Source organism: Dama dama, chromosome 15 (genome assembly GCF_033118175.1).
Source record: "Dama dama isolate Ldn47 chromosome 15, ASM3311817v1, whole genome shotgun sequence".
NCBI classification, from domain to species: Eukaryota; Metazoa; Chordata; class Mammalia; order Artiodactyla; family Cervidae; genus Dama; species Dama dama.
In genome coordinates, this window is record NC_083695.1 from 94,546,230 (window position 1) to 94,564,106 (window position 17,877).

Below are 17,877 nucleotides of genomic sequence, written 5' to 3' on the forward strand. Positions count from 1 at the left end.
TGTCTCGGAACCACACAAACTGTAAAGAGACCAAAACGACAAACGGCCTTCTGGAGAAGGACCTCTCCTCCACCCTCTGGTGCGTTTTCCATCCAGGGCGACTTAGAGACGGTGCTTTCCCAGGGACCCCTCCATGAAACAGAAAGCGTTCTGATCTAGAACGAAACTCTGTGTGTGTGTGTTTTTAAGTCAGTGGGAGAAAGAGGGAAACGACTAAACAAGCAGGTAGGCAGTGGACCATCGGGGGTGGCCAAAGGGCTGTCTTTGCCCGCTGCTGGCTGAGGGGAAGGATGGCCCGCAGCTGGCGGGCCGGGGGCTCCTCCACGCCGGGTTCCGGCCTTTGCTCAAGTGCTTAGAGACCCCTGAGCTGGGGGAGGGGAGGGCGCAGAGCTCTCCAGGGCTCAGCCTGGGGAGGCGGGGAACTCTGGGGACAGAACCAGCCCGGACCCACTGGCCAGCCTTCTGGATCCCATCAGACTGACAGGGGATGAAGACACAGGCTCACGGAAGTGACCAGTTGGCATCTGATAACTCAATTATCCCAACTCGATCCTTTCAAAGCTCCTGAACCTCTGACCTGTCCCACACAACAAGGCCTCTTTGTGTCTCTGCTTCAGATGGACGCAAAGCCGCTCCGCTGCACAAAGTAACTCGGGAACCTCAAGTCCACTACATTTCTGAAACGGATCATCTCTGCCCACCCCCCACCCCACCAGAAGGCAGTATCTATGCAGGGCAAGGACACAGACAGTTTCCTAAGACTTGCCATTCTTTGCAAGAGCAGAAAAGCAGAAACAAGGCGATTTAAAGCTGACTCCTTGGTTATTAAGGGGGCAAAGAACCTGAGTGGAGGCCCTCACAATCCCCACCACCAGCCCACCAGTGACCCCTTCCCTCACCACAGGGGTCCGCCTGTCACCTTACAAGTGACGGACGACACACAGAGGATCACTTCAAGCCTGAAAACAGCATCACGGTTTAAGTCTACATAAAACCTCAAGACTTCATCAAAAATAAAAAAATAACCAACAACGACAATCAAAGATGTCATGCCCACCATTGGGTGATGAATGTGGACTTTCCTACCCATCACGGTTTGTGCTGTGAGAGTTTCACTTAAAGACATGATTTTGTTGTTGTGTTTGTTCTGCCAGATCCGGTGAGGAAATGATTCAAGGGAAATTCAGGCCCGGCCCGGCCAACTCTGCTGCAATATTTGCATTTTTTACTGAAGACATCTGAGGTGTTATAACTTTACACCTCTGCACTTCACCAGTCATGGACCTAATCAGACTGAAACCCTTCCCACACTTCTCATCGATAAAGGGAATTAGAAGTCCCACGTGGAACTGGAAACCCTTCAGTGTCAATGGCAAACTTCCGTCACATACAAGCTGATGCTAGACTATGTTTAAATTTTCCACAGGTGAAGAAAACGGAACCAAATTTATAACTGCTCTTATAAGTGATGTTTCTAAGTCCAGCATCCTGCTAACTTACAAGCAATTCACCAAGCCCCGTGGGTGCTTCTTGTCCTAGAAGAGAGGGCCTCCCGTGTCCCTCTGTGGAGGAGGACATGGCAACCCACTGCAGTATTCTCACCTGGAAGATCCCAAGGACACAGGAGCCTGGAGACTCAGTCCAGGGGGTCACAAAGAGTCGGACATGACTGAGTGGCTAACACACACGTCCCTCTGGCCGCGTGTACACACGCTCAGTCGTGTCCCACTCGCTGTGACCCCATGGACTCTAGCCCACCAGGCTCCACTGTCCACGAGATGCTCCAGGCAAGAATTCTGGAGTGGATTGCCATTTCCTCCTCCAGGGGGTTCTCCCGACCCTGGGATCGAACGCACATCTCCTGCATTGGCGGGTGGGTTGTTTACCACCATCGCCAGCTGGGAAGCCCCCCATCTGGCCACACCCACCTCTAGGGAGCATCATTCCTGACATCCCACCCCATGAGGGGATCTCCATCAGACCCGCTTCTGAGCCCCAGCCCTGAACACCCACTGCTCCAGCACACAGCAGGACACAGACACCCCCGGGCGTCCACATGGCAGACCCGACCAGCACGGGGCATAGCTGGCTGTGCCCCACGTACCATCCACAGCCCCGCCCCCACCACACAGACCCGGGGGGGTCCCCTCCACGCATGCCCGTCACACACACCCCACCCTGGGCTCCGCTGAGAAAGGGCAAGCCCGGCTCAGAGTCCCCAGGGCCGTGAGACACGGGCCCATGACTCTCAGGGCTGTGCAGGAGCTGTGCAATAGCCCCTCGGCCTGGGCTATTGTACCCTTCCCAGCTTGGCGGCCTCAGACGAGCCTCTGAATGTCCCCAAACCTGATGAAACAACAGGGTTATAACAGGATCAGGGCCATGGAGGTGTACCTGGTGAAGAGGCTGACTTCACACTCAGCAGACACGAGTGGCCACAATCACACTCAGAAAACACGAGTGGCTATGATCACACTCAGGAAACACGAGTGGCTGTGATCACACTCAGCAGACACGAGTGGCTGTGATCACACTCAGGAAACACGAGTGGCCGCGATCACACTCAGCAGACACGAGTGGCTGCGATCACACTCAGCAGACACGAGTGGCTGCGATCACACTCAGGAAACACGAGTGACCATGATCACAATCAGCAGACACGAGTGGCCGTGATCACAATCAGCAGACACGAGTGGCTGTGATCACACTCAGCAGACATGAGTGGCTGTGATCACACTCAGCAGACATGAGTGGCCGCAATCACACTCAGCACACCTGAGTGGCTGTGATCACACTCAGCAGACACGAGTGGCTATGATCGGCTTAGCTGTGACACCACCATCACTCGTCAGGAGGTGACTGCTGCCCCACACGCCTCCTCACACCCGCTGAGGAGTGACAGCATGGGTCGGGAGGGGAGGAGACAGCCTCGTCCCTCCTGCGGGCACCCTTAGAGTCCACTGCGCCTCAGGAAGGGCCGCGGGGACTCGGGCCCAGGCTGTGCGAGGCGCACCCCGCCCAGAGACCTGAGACCAGGGCTGCCTCTGACACCCAACTCCAGCACCCCCCAGCCAGGGGCACCCACGACTGGTCACAGCGGGCTGACCCAGATGGTGCAACCAGGTGGACCTGCACCCCGGGTCTGAGGCTGCCCCATCGACAGGAAGGAGCCCTTTGTTCCCTGGGACCCCGCTTGGGAACACTGGGTGACAAAGCACAGACATACGTTATTGTTGTTTAGTCATTAAGTCGTGTCCGACTCTTGGCAACCCCACGGACTGCAGCATGCCAGGCTTCCCTGTCTTTCACTACTACTTCCTAGAGCCTGCTCAGACTCATGTCCATTGAGTCGGTGATGCCATCCAACCATCTCGTCCTCTGTTGCCCCCTTCTCCTCCTGTATGTATTTTAAGTTGGGAGGGTGAAACATCCCACCCTTGGTAGGCAGGTTGAGGTGAGGTAAGTCAGTACAGACTCGACGGCTGGCGGGCTAGTGGGCCCCAGGCTGGAAGCAAGAAAGGGCCCGCAGCAGCTTAGGGCGACTTAGCAGGAGTGTCGGCTTTCAGGGCAGCCGTGGTGTCAGGAGGCCAGGCTGGGGCTCGGGGGCCCCCGCTCAGAAGCGGGAGGCATGAAAGCCCAGGAACGCATCTCTGTCCCAGCCTAGCCACCGCGCTCAGCTGCCAGGTGGCCTTGCCTTTCTGGGGGGCCACGGGCTGCCCCCCAGGGGCCCCATCACCCAGGAATGGCCCCCAAGCCCGGGCTGGGGCCACAGAACTGTAGTAAAGGTGGCTCTGGTCCATGGCCGCAGGCCCCTGGGAGGCAGCGGGGACACGGGCCCCAGGGTTTCAGAAAGCAGGAGTGGGGAGGCCTTGCCTTGGGGCCCAAGGGCCAGGCCATCTGACGGAGGTGGCTAGGCAGGCGGGCAGCTCAGGCGCGAGGAGGGCGGTGGGAGAGATGATCAGGACTCCGCCCAGAGGGCCACCGGGGGCAGGGGACAGGCGGACATGGCGACCCTCGGAGGCGTCCAACCAGGAGGTTTCGGGGTCAGGCCATGCTCTGGTCAGACCCCTGGGACAGGCCGGAAGCTGGGGAGACACCCACTAGAGGCTCAGCCAAAGTCAGCCCCCAGGGGGAAGAGCGCACACAGGCTGGGCATCCACGGCAGGCAGAGGGCGACCCCCATCACAGGGGGCCGGGGGCTCACGGGCCAGACGGATCAGGACTGGCTGCTGCAGGGAGGGAGGCCCCCAGTGCAGGCTCAGTGGTCCCAGCTCCCAGTCCTCAGTCCCTCCAGCTACGGGCCCCATCATTAAGGGAGCATGGCCCCCACCCAAGGCACAGGCGCTTCCGGGGGCCTCCGGCCACTCTCCGTAGACCCCGGCACGCCAACTGCTTTGCATTTACAACCACAGAACCGTGGTTGTATCCAGGGGATGCGTGTCTCCGTGGACGATGAGTGATTTTAGACCATCTTCCCGCCGGGGAAACCCCGGCTGGGTGGCCGGCCCAGGACTCTCCCCGCTCTGGCTGTTTCCACCCCAGATGCGTCGACAGGAATAGCCCCTCCCCCTAAATCACAAAAACAGAGAAGCTATCTAACCCCGACGCTGGGGAGGGGGTGGCTTCTCGGTTCCTTCCAAACAAAAGGAAAACAAATCTACGTGTCACCACGGCCACTTTCCCAGGGCTCCCAGCCACCGTTGCCTGAAAGACAGCCCCCAGGACGACGATGGGCACCCCCGAGCTCCAGGCCTGCCCTGTGAAACTGACCTGCGAAGTGGGTAATTCAGGGCCCCGGGGGGTGGGGGCGCAGTGGGGGAGGGGGGCCTGTCTCTTCCAAACGGGGAGTATTCCAGAGACAGGATCTCTGCTCGCAAAAGCATGCAACCATAACATTTATTTCTTCCATATAACGCTTCCTGTTTGCAAATCTGGTGACCGCATTTGAATCCATCATCGACAAGATCTTATTTTTAAATGAACTCAATGGAAAATTGTATTAAATATTTATGAAGATTTTAAAAGACCAATACAGTCATTCCTCGCATGCACACGGAACCGGGGTGGGGGGTGAGGGGAGGCCCGTTTTTTTGTGCAGAATGCTCGGGTAACGGGCATCTGCTTGGAAGCTGGTCACCTGGGCCAGCCTCTGACACCGACCACACAGCGATGTGAGTTCAGTGGACCTCAGAGCAAGATACCTTCTGATCTAGGGTGCTTCCTTATTTATGGCTTTCTAACGGGTGTCTTCCTCCAGGTTCTAAAAGAAAGGCTGTAGAGAGATAGGTTTCGGTCCTCCGGCCTCCGCTGCTCTGCCCGCCTGATGGGAAGTGACTGTAAGCTCCCCTGGCTGCACAAAAAGCCAACTATTTCTTCCACACAAACAAGGCCAGTCAGGGTGTCTGCACGCTGCCAGGAGGCTCTTCATTACAGCGTGCCTGCCCCGGCGTTCCCAGTTGGAGAGGATTCCAGCCCCTCTCCACAGACAAATAAACAGCAAATACTTACAGGGGGGACAGCCTTGTAGAACCGATTCCTTAATCAACAGTTAAAGAAGCAAATTGGATTTGCCCTATCACACACACACACACACACACAAAAATGAATTCCAGATTGTCGTTTTTGTCTTAAGCACAAGAAGGTTGTCTTAGAGGCTTGGCTGGATAATTTCATTTTAAAAGTATCTCTAAAATTTGACATCCCTGGGGATTTGCGGTTTTCTCCATCATTATATAACTGTAAACTTCTGGATGTTAGAGATTGGATAATTTCTTTCAGCTGGACCTGGCCTCCAGCACCCTTGGCCGTTCAGGATGAGCGCCAACGGCTGGCCGGCGTTACCAGGCGGGCTTGGGAACAAGGCGAGTCCCCAGCAGGCACGGCCAAAGTTTTAGTGTGTGATCCACTCCTGATTGATTTTCCTAAATACAGGTTCTCCTCGCTCGGCTCTTAGTTAAAGGAACGGTCAGAAATTCTCTGGACCGGCCGCATCTATGCCAGTGAGCAAAACACGGCGGAAACACACACACAGCCTCTTTAAGGCTTTCGGGTTGGACCCCGCATAGCAGCTTTTCTGTGCCGAGTTCTGCGGGACCATATGTTCACACGACATTATGGAGAGAAGCTGGCCTCCAGCACGTGACAGGCCTGGGCCGGCAGACCCAGCCGAAACTGCTCAGTGCTCGTGAAACCCATGGCAAGCGAGGTGCAGCCTGGGACTCCAGGGGTGAAATACACACGCCCCCAGCTACCCCACCCCACCCCACCCCCAGCTGTCCCGCCTGTGCGTGATTTCTGAGTTGATTAACGTTTCATTTCTAGCGTTATGCTATCATAGCCTTTATGTTTTAATCCATTTCTCACAGCGTGGGAAAAGAAAAATATCATTATTCTAGTAATCAAGTTATTCCTGTGAAATCCTAAATAAAATGAGAATTTTATTAAAGATATTTATCTTATACAACAAGAACAAAATCAATTTGCACTACCGGTCCGGCATCCCGTTACAATAACATTAAAATATACTGTTTATCTGAGGCGCGGGAGCCGTGTCTCCTTTCAGAGTGGTCAATGAGGACAGGACCACAGTGCACTTCGTTCTCAACAGTGGCCTGGCAGCTGGACGTGGAGGAGAGCATTTTTATTGTTAATCAATGCCAATCAATTCTGAGCCTTGATGTTAAATAGGGATCAATACCGCTGGCTGCAGATGAGATCTGATTTCAATTGGTGAGCAAACCCGCAGAAGTTTTTAATCATAGGGTAAATCAAGACCTGGAACATAAGTCAGATGAATTAATACAGGCCGTGCAGGACCTCTCTTGCCACTGATCCAGCACAAGGAAATTTCTGTCATATTTCATTACCACTCTTAGGGCACGCTGAAGGCAGCGTTTGGGGAGCATTTTCTGAGTGGGAGCTGGAGCGCCCCTCGTGCGGCTCGCCATCCCCCCGCAACTGCAGGCAGCTGGCCCGCTGAGTATAGTTATACGTATGCCCCATGAATCTCATTTTATGCGATTAAGATCCATAAAAATTCAATAGCTTTTCTTCTGCAATTCACATTTTACCTGGTGAAATATCATAAGAATTTCATTATCTTTGCAGCTGTTGCCTAGGATCAGGCAAAGGTTATTATCCTCTTCGAAAACACTATAGAATATGTACGAAAATGTCAGGAGAACTGGGCATTTAAAGCTTGATTTTTTAAAAGAAAAACACTGTCTGAAGTTTAGAATAAACTGTACTTGACATTTATGGACCATGATGCATTTCTCGGTAAACTGATTTTGCAAGGAAATTCTTTGAATTCGACTCTCTGGCTGGATTGTAAAAGGAAAAGGAAAAATGGGGGGGACTGGGTGTGGGAGCAGGAGGGTGGAGGTAAAGGTAAGGGAGGCGGGGGAGGCGGCAACGCAATTCAAAGCTGAAGGCCGCCCCCCCCCCCCCCGCCCCCTCCCCCCACCCATCCACGTCAGACCATGCAGGGTTTCGTAACCTTTCAGATAACCATCCCGGGGAAGATAACTCGGAAGAACCCTAACCGATTGCCAGGGCCTAATCCTATGGATCATTCAGGCCCGTTTAAAGCATTTGAAGAAAAATGGCCAGTGCAAAGAAGGTGATTGATCAGAAAGCTCTGTAAATCACGCGGATTCGGTACAGTCCTCGGCCTCCACTGCTAGGGTTCCATCTAGGATGATAAATTAGCATTAGATGGGACCTAATGAGTTTACTAAACATTTGGGATTTGTGCTAATAAACTGGCTGGCTGTGAACTCGCAGAAGCAATGAGCAATCCCGGGGCTCCCTCTTATCTCTGTACATGACAGTTAAACCACGCTTCCAATCTGCGATCAATTCATCATCCGACACCATTGTACATTCTTCACAAAAAGATAATTACTGCTTCCCTGGATCAGAACACTCATATTTCCTTGGAATTGCAGGTCTTGATAGCAGGGACTGTCACCACCTCCTCCGAGCCCCACTATACAGCTCTATTTATGATCATTATTTTCGCCTAAACAAGCCTTTTTCCTCAACTTGATAACGAAACCCGCTATGATGAGAAGGGAACAGTTAAGGCATTGTTTCCTCTGCGGAGTGCTTCTACGTTTAGTGGAGGCCGCTGACAAATATTTTATTCAGGGCATTAGTAAAAGTTTCCACTCGTTAGAAGATATCGCTTCCATTTCCTTCAGAAAAAAAAAAAAAAAAAAAATCCTGTTCCCCGGCTCTGATTTGTTCAAACACTGAAAAGGAGCAACAGTGAAGCAAGTGGTATAACAGAGAATAAATCAAAACATGATTAAAAAGGCCGGAGCGGTTTTCAAATCACAAGCTCCTGGTGTTGCTGCCTCCAGGTCTCTAAGACCCTCCGTCCCCGCCCCGCGCGGGGCTGCCCAGCAGACTGGTCAACTCTGTTTGACCCCCAGCACACGCAATAAATTACTATAACACACAACTCTGAAACAATGTAAATTAGGTACTGCTCACAGTCTAATAAATGGGAACAAATGTGTTTGGGGCTGGAGTAGGGTTCTGGATGCTCTAATTGCTGGGAATAATTATAATGGGTCTTAGGAAACACGGGCAGCAGTCACTTGTCATGACAAATGCCCCTGGTCCCGCAAATGTGCTTCTGACCACAGGACTTGTAAGAGCCAATTTTTTTTTTTCCCTTCAACTTAAAATACACTTAGAGACCTTGCCTTATTCACGATCTTGTGCGCAGGTCCTTTTAAAACTATAAAGCCAATCTCTTGTGTCATACTTACTATTCAGAACCAGGGCAAGTTTATTTTTACTCTAAAGCTTTTCTTAGATTGTCAGTGGCCTGCCACAGGCTCCATGAGAGTGGCGAGTCCAGCACAAAAGCTTGGGTGACCAGCAGAAGACGCGGAGAATCGGTCGTTCGCTGGGGCAGCGCGAGTCAAGAGAACAGGGGCTCTTTTTGAGTTACACAAAGGCATACCTCTGGATGGGAGTCCTCGCCGTTTATTAACTTGCATAACTCATTTATTTGTTCAAAGGAATGATCTTTGGGGAAAGGGCTGTTATATTTAGAAGCCGCTTGTCAAATTTAATAAATGATAGTTATTGCCATTTTTCTCCCCTGAAAGCACTTCCCCAGATCCTTCCCACCTTTCCCTGGGGCCCCCGCTGGCCAAGGACCAATGGGCAGCCCGCATCTCAGTAACTGATGGCTGTTGCCCGGTGGCCAGATCCGGCCCACGACCTCGGACGGTAGGGATGAGTTGCACGTCTGATCCAATCCCCCACTTATTTCCTGACCCAATCTTCCTCATGTCAGAGGACGAATCGCTTCATTGAGAAAATGGAAATGGACGGGGAGCTCCCTTTGGCAGCATTTCCAATCACCAAATCCCAGGAAGGAGACACGGGGAGGCTGCCGGGACCACCCCATCCCCGCGCACTGATCTGATTTACAAACCCTTCCTAATGCGAAACAAATGCTGTGGGTGTGAACTCATACTTAACCATAAAAACCCCTGCATTACTCTGTCTCGTATTAAATACCACATATAACTCTCAGCAGGTTTTATGTTGTGTTTTACTGTCAGCAATGGCTAAAGCCGGCCTAACATTTTGTTTGGCAATTAGGAAAATTTGTAGTTTAATTTATTAAACCAAAAAAGCCAACAACTACACTCAGGGCTGAATTCATTCTGCTTTTTATGCCACAGTGTAGCACAATTGCCTTCCCAATAATTTAATCATTCTCCTTTTATGGCCTGTGTGATTTAAATGTTCAAAAAAATATTATTTAAGGGGGAAAAATCACTTTGAAAATAAGCACAATTGAGTCATGTCACGTTAATAAATATTTGGTGAAAAGCAGAAATGTTGTCATTTCTTTGGAAAAAGGAGTCAACTATTTCATTTAAACACAGGATGGGACATGCAAGCTTCCGAAGTGACAAGAACCCCATGTACAACATCCAAACATCAAAACCCTATGTGCTGCCATAGGCTCAGGAGTTTACCCCAAAAACGCCAAGACAGCAAGTGAAAGGAAAAATAATGTCCAGAAACCTTTAAGAAGAAGAAAAAGGGGGAATTCATAAAGTATTGCAGTGACTATGGGGTCACAAAAACAAATGGAGGAAAGTTAAATGTATATTCCTGAGTGAAAGAAGGCAGTCTGAAAAGGCAGCATGCTTGTAGGATTCCAACCTACAGCTGGAAAGTATGACTTTCTGGAAAAGGCAGAACTATGGAGACAGTAAAAAGATCAGAGGTTGCTGGGAGGGTAGGGTAGGGAGGGAAAAACAGCCAGGACGGAGGATCTTTAGGGCAAGGAAAGAAATGATTCTGCAGGACACTGCAATGGCAGATACACATCACCATGCGTCTGTCAAAATTCATAGGACATACAACACCCGGAGTAAACCCTAATGTAAACTACGGACTTAGTCACAACGCATCCACACAGGCTCACCCACTGTATCCGTGCACCTAAGACAAGACGGCACCAAGAGGGAAAGGGGGTTGTTAATACGGGGGTCTAATTTCTGCCCATGTTTCTGCAAATCTAAAGCTGCTCTAAAAAATAAAGTCTATTAAGTTCTTCTAAAAATATTGTCAAAGCACTTGGGAATCTACAATCAAGTGCAGAGGAAGAAAGGTTAGCTTGGCCTGGACCATCCCTGGGGCAGGTGTGGCTTCAGTGTCCTGCCCAACGGCCACCCACTTCCTGGCACCGGCCTGGGTCTCCCCGGCTTTCTGCCTGGCCATGGGAGGTCATTCTGCAGAGCTGGACACGCGGCTCTGAGCCAGGACACCTTGGAAGGCACATCTGCATGAACCTGCCAGAACAGCAAGTGGGCACCTCCTGACCACAGCCCCTGACGCTGAGAATCTCGGAAAACTTTGGGGACCCTTAAAGAGGAACCCCCATTCCTCAATGGGACTGCACCCCTGACCCCTCCCCTGGGTCAAGGGGCTTTTGTGGGATGTTATAGAAAATGAAAAGGGGGGTCCCCGCCCCCCCCACCCAGGGTCTTTCTGCCCGGGCCCTGTCTCAGCCCAGAGTTAGGGTGGCCTGGCTGCCCACCCTGCCCATCATCGAATCCCACACGTGTGCCCCACAGATGTCAGTCACCCTCAGGTGGCCCCTCCATCCCACCCAGACTGGTCACTTCTGCGAAAGCTGCTTTCAGAAGAACTCCCAGCAAGGGTGAGTTGGCAGTGGTTTTGAGCTGCTGTTGCAACCCTGTCCTGGCATGGCAGGCTTGGACGGTCCAGGTCGGCTTCCCTCCCCCAGCTTGGGGAATCCGTCATCACAAGGGCAAACGTTTTTCAGGGCCTTAATCACTGCCCAAGTTTTTGTCTGGCTTCTTTAACATGGCACCCTGCCCTCAACTGCTTTCTGCTGAGAGCGAAGCAAGGGGCAGAAAACCCAGGCGACGAGGGAGGGGGCGGGGCGGGGCGGGGCGGGGCGGGGCGGGGGCGCGGCCGCGGGCAGCGCGGGCCCCTCCCCAGATGTGCGAGCCGCTCGGCCCGCGCGCAGCAGAGACTGTCTGGAGCCGACTCCTTCCGCCAGCGGGGCCTGGGCTCCGGGTCCTACACCACCACCCCTGGAGCCCCTGCCTTTCCGCACATGTTAAACTCATTTCCTCGTGAATTACTGGGAAAGCCAGGCGCGCCCCCCCCTCCGCTGTTCTGAGGGTGCCGGCCATCCACCCTGGCACCCCGGCCCCGCGTGCATTTTGAGCATTTTCTAGCCCAGCAACTTCCAGCGAAGGCATTACAGAGGGATATTTTTCATTTGTTTTTGTTTTTAAAGGGAAGGGGAAATGAGCGATTCAAAAACAAGCAAAATATGAAAGAACGGCCCTATTACCTGCACCACCCCCGCAGCCGCATCCAGGCCTCTGCACCGAATTGTTTGCAAACCCACACCATGTATTAAGTTGACAGATACTACTGACTTCTCTGAATCAACAGTTCTGCAAACAGTCCTCTCCGGCTTCTACAATCTAATGAACGCTAGTTACCCCCAAGTCTGAGGAGCTTATAAAATACGACCGAGAAAACCCATAACACATAAAATTCCTCCGCTTATTTTTCTAAATTATAGCCATATTTTTATTTGAAAGCATTAATAATACCAGCATAATGTCTCATTATATAGAGTTTTGACCACAAACATTTTTGGGAGATTTGCTCTGAAGATAAACAAACAAGAGGCGCTTGTGTGCCGGCGCGGTGACGGAGTGAATGGTTTTCATTTTCTCCAAGTGTAAGCTCCAGAAGCTTTGCCAAGTACAGGTTAAGCTCCTTGAGTTTTCACTTCCTGTACCCCGACTTGTCAATCACTTCCTGTCTGCAACGACAATTTCCATCATTAGAGCTGGGGATTTTTATCTCCTGCAACGTGCCTCCCGTTGCCACCATGAGTTTGAATTCTGATCAATTATTCACCATCTTTGAAAAAGGTAACCGAAAGTCGCCTCATCCACCGGCACCGCCTCTCTGCGGCCAGGGTCCCCGTCCTCCCTGGGGCGCCCCTAAACGCTCTGACAAGGCCAGCCTCTCCCCTTTCTTCATGGCACGAGAAGGCTTCTGGCCAGCCCCAATTATCTTCTGGTGCACAGAGAGTAATTATTTGCTTCCTGTAAGCATGCGTAACAGAACCCGGAGTTTGGACGGCTTTCCATAAGGTAATCCAATTCATCCAAACCATCCTAACACAATTACAGGCACTGGCGATATCTTTGCTTTTCACCTGATAAGCCTGCCACAGAGGCGCGGGATGGCTTGCGTCAACATACCTCCTGGACTATAGCTTCTGACAGCCCTGGGCCGGCCCCTCCCCTCACCCCCTGTATCTTCCTACCAGCTCCGGCAGGCAGCTTCTCCCTGCACAGGCAGACGAGCATCAGGGCTGTTTCAGAGTGCTGCGGAAGTCATGATGGGTGTGTGGCTGGTTTTAAAAAACCCGGCCTTCGACGGGCCTGGCTGTGGAGTCCTCAGCCAAGCCAGGCGGCCATAAATCTCTGCAGGCCTCCTGGGCCTCGACCAGAGATGCAGGCGCTGGGCCTGGCGGTGGCTGCCTGGCCGTGGCCGGCGACTGCACGCTGGCATACGGTGGCAGGCAGCCTCAGACCTAGTGTGTGTGATGTCAACTCTCTAATCTCCGGGCTTCCAGGGAGAAAACATACAAAGTGGGGACTGTTCCTGGTGTCTCCCCGTTGAAATGAAAGCATGTCATTGTGGCTCAATAATGCGGCTCTTCCTTTTCTGTTTATTTTCAGAAGTTTATGGGGAAAAAAAAATGTTTAAAGGCTGAATGAGCACGCTGAACTTTTTGCCTCTCCCCACTAGCGTGCCAGGGAATAAAACAGCCATTCACACCTGAGCACCGAGAAGCCAAATGGGGCCGGTGCCAGGCAAAATCAGATTCTTTGCAGCCACGTCCGCTCATCCAAAGTGTGTTTTCACCTTGCCAAATTTCTAGCCAATATTTTTCCTTCGCTGAAGCTCCAATGTATTAAAACAGATCCTGGACCAAAGAGCGTCTCAAAACACACAGCCAAGACCCAGAGAAGGACTCGGGGATCCCAGGACTGCCGGCTGATAATTATATTCACATCCTTCAGAAAACCGAGAAGGAGAAATTAACACCAAACTACACTGTTTTCATTGCCTTATGGAGATGAAATGACAAGTTGCCGTTTAAGAAGTTAATAAACAGTCTCCGTTTTGCAGGTTATCCAAATGCTATTGCATAGAAAACCTTGGATCCCTAAATGATGTGTAATTAAAATTATTTTTAAAATCCTCCTTGACAGGCCGGGGCTTAGCCAAAATGTAAATGACATTAAAGAAGACAATGAATTTAATTTTATTTAATGTCCCTTTTTGCAGACCCTCATTTACATAGCGTTTTTAACAAAAGCGTTGACCTTATAAATGTTGGCATTTGTACAGTTCCCTCAGAGTTGGATTTAATCACGCTCGCGCAAAGCCATGAGGGAGGGAGCCTTAAGTTCTCTGCTTGGAGATGGAGAAGGAATAAAAACATTGGGACTGGTCAAATGTTTATCCTCCCCGCTTCTGAAAACAACCTGACAAGAAGATGTAAGGGGCTAGGGAATAACCCGGTGCTGTTTGTAAGGCTTGGTAATAATCATACATAATCGTTTGGAAATATAGCTAATAAAAAATATAATGAGTGCTCAGGAAAATCGGCATTAGGCCCAAATTACATGATATTAATACTTGAACAGGTGCAGGAAGGCGCTTTAAATGAGGTAAATGAATAAAATGTCCCAGAGCACAACTGTGTGTGCTGACAAAAAGTCAATGCCATGAATAATTCAGCGAGGACCGGCTGCCAGCAGAGGTCGGCTCTCTTTGACCTTTGTGACAGGAAGTGAAAGGAAACACTGTTGCCTAAGAAAAAAGAGGGAGAGAGAGAGAAAGAAAGAAAACCTCCAATCGGGTCTTCAGCTACCGTTCTGCCATCCCTTTAAAGGTGTAAACTTAAAACTTGTAAATGAATCAAAGGCAGGCTCTGGAGGGCTGCTGGACAGTGGGGGGAGTTGAACGCGCGGCCAGTTAGCGCATCTGACGAAAGACCATGTGAAATCGCAGACAATGAGAGGTTAAGTCAATAATATTTCTCTACAGCCCAGTGTCAATTATGTATAAAAAAAATCTGAGGTCAGCTGAAAAGTATTTTCAGAGCCCACAGGGTTGAAATTTTGTAACAGCTGTTAAATATGACAAAACTCCCCCCACCCCTTTCAAACTAAAGCTATTCCAAACTCTGTATGAAAGAAAATGGGATAAACAGATGTCTGGCTTCCAGACAGGAAAGTAGGACAGACTTGGAATGATAAGTCTCGCAAACTCCATAGGCCCATGCCAGATTTACCGGGGAGGGGGCACTGCCCGCCGCAGAGATGCCAGCGAGCGGGGCGCCGGAGACGACACCATCTGGACCCGCCCCGCCGAGCGAGCACACGGTGTGTGACCCGCGCCCCCGCCGCCCCCCTGACCGGCCTCTCCACCTGGCAACAGCTGGACCCTGCACCTCTGGTCCAGTGTGGCCCGGCCCGGGAGGGGAGGTGGCCGCGTGGACCCTCCCCGGCGCTCGCAGAGGGTCCAGGAGACACCGGGGTGGCATGGGAGGAGGGCGAGAGGCAGAGCGTGGTTCTGGTTTAGCAGCTACACCAACATCCTGTAATCATTCACAGGCCTTGGAATGTACGGCTGAAACAGGAGAGATTTATCTGCTCATAGTTGGGATCTGCGGACAATGGGTGTTCCTAATGAAGACCATCTGCTTTTGTGTTTTCCCAGAAAACATTATTCCATGAGGAAAATGATACTCCCACCCTTTTCAGCAATACCCTAAAAAAAAATATGTGTGTATAGATACGTGCACATACACACAGGGGTACATCCAGAAGTGCGGGTATGCGTGCATGGGTGTGTGCACATACACACACATATATACACATATGTAGGTGTGTGCATGGGTGTACACACATGCATATACACGTGTGAGGCTGTGTGCATGGATGTGCAAGTGCACACGCACACACACGCACACACACACATACACACACACACATGTGCCTTTCCCTCCCTGCATCTGGCTCTCTGCCCCTCACCACCATCCACCACAGCTGCTGCTTCTGCAGCATCTCTTGTTTTGACTTTACAATGCTATGTTTCGCCTTTACCCTATCAGTCATTACGTTGTTTTAAATACACCCCCCCATATAATTATATTTGTGAAGCTATAAAAAAAAAAAAAAGCACTGTTTTACGAGGAAAAAACAGTTAACATAAGTGAAACCTTCACCATAAATTATAAGGGTTTTGCAATGTAAAATATCCTCATTCCCACCCGCCCCTCTTTTTTACAGAGAGGTCTTCCATGCTGCTTGTGAGGATTTAATGCTTCTAAAAAAGATAACTAAACTGAATTGTGTAATTAATTGACTTAAGGCATCAGAGTCTATAGAACGTGATTTCCCTGCAAGAGCGCGAAGCCCATTCTCTGCTCTCATAACGCAGACAAGCAGTCTCAACGAGCCGGAAGAGGCTCGGTGTGGGTTAGAACGAATGTGGGCCCATTGATCTCAATTCAGGTTGGAATTATTGGTTTATATCCTCAGGACAAATATGCCTTATCTGGTCAGAACCTGCTAAATGTATCCAAAGGCCACGAGGAGCCGGCAAAGCACATTGTATATAATTCTTTTTTAAGCCAACTAACCAAGTGATGACATTGCTGACGGGGACCTGTAGACTGACTCACCAACCTGATGGGGTATTTTATTCTGCAATACTCAGGAGGAAGCCCCGGCTAGAAACTCAACATGAGCAACTAATTTCAGGAGGCGACACACACGCCACAGAAATGATTATCATTATGAAACTGAAAGGCATCTCAGTTGCAAAAGACTACATCACTCTGACGATGTTTCCCTCCTATTGGCATCTTTCTTTCTCTGATTAACACAACTTGCCCTAGTGAACACTAAACTCTTCGTTTTCTGCCCCCTAGAAATACGCCTTAAAGTGGAGAGTGTGCCAATACTACAATCATTTCACAAAGATTTACATCAAGCAACAAAATGCAAACAGTATTTGTCAGGATGAGTGACAGCTCTCTTAAGAATGCTAAAAATGTACATTCTATTTGTCATTACATAAAACTATCCTTACCTTAAAATCCCTACCATGGAAGGTGATTAAAATTCCTATAAAATTGTCATATCTTGGAATTTAGAAGCAGAGCAGATTTTTCATCAATAATTAAGACCTCCAAAGCATTTATGCCTGGTGTAAATGGAGCTGCAATCCTCCTTATTCAAATAAACTTGGTAAACCCATTAGCCAAATGTTTTTACATTTTTTAGCCTCCTCTCATGCTTCCAGAATATCAAATGATCACATACTCCTCTTAGGTTAGAGAGGTATCAGTAATCTCTGCACACAGTTTAATTAACCAAATATAAGATAGCATTTATTCAGATAAGAATCGAAGAGAACATTTCTGCATATCTAAGGAAGTTGTTTCCATCATGTGATAAAAACAGTATCAAGAGTCATTCAGTATCAACAGTCAATAAATGATTGGACGTCGCATAAACCAAGAGTGAATTTGCAGTAAACACACAGCATCCAAACTGTGAGTTCAGTCAACACGGCTGCTTCATCACCACACCACGCCGAAACCCTCACGAGCTGAAAACAAGTCATCTTTTCATAATTTATAATCGGCGCAAATTGAGGAAAACTCAAAAGACGAAACACTTTACAATCCTGCACTTCGAGAACACACGCACTGCCTTTTCAACCATCTTATACTCAGACGAGATTCCCGTAGCTGCTCAAATGCTTTTTGTCATTCAAAAAAATAAAATAAATTCAGTTACAACACTCCAAGGCCATATAATTTCCATAGCCACAACACTGAAAACAAATATAATTATATTGATTTTTGTAGTTCGAGTCCTATACAGTGTTGAACTTGTTCTCAATTGCCTGAGTGACGGCCACAACTGGTCAACCCTATTTGATTACTAATAAGAGAGCTGTCCCTTCTGTCAGATACCGAACATTCTCCGCTAAGCAAACAGCTATTCCAGCTAGTTAAACATTAGCATTGCTCTCCACTGGTGGCGCATATTTCTTTAGGCTTAACTCATAGAGTTTTCCGGGTTTAATTTTTCAGACACTGGACAGCAAAGTTCATGATCAAAAGATAACTTTGTAATGAAAGCTGCTGAAATTCAACCCCTCTTCAAAACAGTCTGAGCCTCTGCTTCACAAACCTGGTGTCATATGTACACATCTCACATCTATTCAACTTGGGTACCAGTTTCA

The 17,877-nt window shown here is 49.8% G+C and overlaps 1 protein-coding gene across 7 annotated transcripts in view; it reads right to left on the minus strand.

Annotated features, from left to right (window-relative positions):
• The window catches only part of EBF3 (EBF transcription factor 3), a 117,517-nt gene that overhangs the window by 92,402 nt on the left and 7,238 nt on the right, over window positions 1-17,877 (minus strand). The gene's annotated exons all lie outside the window — the stretch shown is intronic.